A 1,975-nucleotide genomic window follows, 5' to 3' on the forward strand; every position below is an offset into this window, starting at 1 on the left:
GAAAAGAAAGAAAGAAAGAAAGAAAGAAAGGAAGGAAGGAAGGAAGGAAGGAAGGAAGGAAGGAAGAAAAAAGAAAGAAAGAAAGGAAGGAAGGAAGGAAGGAAGAAAAAAAGAAAGAAAGAAAGGAAGGAAGGAAGGAAGAAAAAAAGAAAGAAAGGAAGGAAGAAAAGAAGGAAGAAAGAAAGAGAAAGAAAGAAAGAAAGAAAGAAAGAAAGAAAGAAAGAAAGAAAGAGGAAAGAAAGGCAATCTTTGGATTCTTTTCAAAGTATGATATGCCCAGTGAGGATTTTTTTTCTGTGTATAATTGGTCAGGTCTAGCTGCTCTTCTTGAGTTCATCTTCTTACCACTTCTTCACAGAGTAGAACAACCTTGTTGGTAGTATCACATAAAACACTTACGATGTGCAAAATGCTTTTTCCCCATTATCATTATCATTGTTCAGTCAACCAATCAGCATTTATTAAGTGCCTACTATGTGCCAGGCATTCAGTAGGTGCTGAGCATGCAAAGATAATGAAACAATCCCTACTCCCAAGGAGCTTACATCTAAAAGGGATGACAACAGGGACATATATACAAATATATAGGATCGATAAGAAGAGAATATATAGAAATAAATACCAACCAATTAAATATGAAATATTTTGAGTTCAAGGGCCCTGGCAGTTGATAGATCAGGAAAGACTTCAAGTATGAGCTTTTGACTTGAAGGAAGAGAAGGCTTCTATGAACCAAAGTTGAGGAGGGTGTATGTTCTAGGTACTGGGGAAAACCAGTGCAATGGAAAGAGGAGCAGTGTGGCTGGGTGAGAGGGTGAGAGTGTTGAGATGTAACATTTAATGAGACTGGATAGATGAAATGGGCCAGGGTGTGGAGAGTTTTAAAGATGAAACAGAAGTGGTTAGAGCTGATCCTAGCGGCCATAGGGAACCAATGGAGTTGATTGATTTATCATCATCAGATAACAGAGGGGGTAGAGTCCAAAAGTGTCTGTTTCAACAATTTTTCTGGTGAGAACAGATCACCATAAAAGCATCAGCAGATCTGTTCCCTTTGCATTTATTTGTTATCCCCTTCCCCATGACATCTGAAAATGTTCTCTACTTTGTTTTAGCTTTATCTCCTGACAAAGTCCCTGAAAGCTTTTTCTTCTCAACTGTTTTTTTAAAACCATTTTGTGAAGTGTTTTGCTCTTATTCTTCTTTCCTCCTCTACAGTCTTTTGCAGATAAGTTCATTCCAAGAATCAATACACCTTGCTCTTTTTTGTAGTCTTACCACCTAGCAAAAGTCTATAGAACATTTTACTAACTGAGGTGGTTTCTGAAGTCTTTCAGCTTAATTACTATGGTAACTTTTGTGTAGGTTAAATTGCTATGGGAAGTCATAGTAATCAGAGTCAGCATCTTGAATTTTATCCATTTCTCAATGTTGACAACTTGTTTAAATAAATCTGGTCTTTTTTGTTTTCCTTCTAATTTTGTGTTTTCCCTGAGGCCATTAGGCTGCATGTGGACAAACAAGATATAGGCAATTCAGAAATCATTGGTGATCAGTTACTTCTTGGTTGTTAGGATACCATCATTTTCACTAAGATGTTAGTTATTCACCATACGCAGAATCTTTTAACTCTCTTTTTCAACAAAGAATGCCTAATACAAAAAAAAATGAGGTTAAAATAAAACAGGGTCACCTCTACACCACTGACACTGACAAAGCATTGGAATAGGATTTTATGTGTTATTTAAATCAATATGACTGGTGCTTAACGTAAAGCTAGGAGCTCCTGGCCCCTCTGCCTTGGCATGAGAGGAAAAATAAAACTATAGAAGTGCAGAGGGGAAATAGAATGAGTATATATTGCAACAGTCAACTTTACTGATTCCTTCCTTCCTCCTCCTCCACCTCCTCCTCTTCTTCCTCCTCCTTCCTCTCTCTCTCTCTCTCTCTCTCTCTCACACACACACACACACAC

This window comes from Vombatus ursinus, unplaced genomic scaffold (genome assembly GCF_900497805.2).
Source record: "Vombatus ursinus unplaced genomic scaffold, bare-nosed wombat genome assembly UNPS02014832.1, whole genome shotgun sequence".
Lineage (NCBI taxonomy): Eukaryota > Metazoa > Chordata > Mammalia > Diprotodontia > Vombatidae > Vombatus > Vombatus ursinus.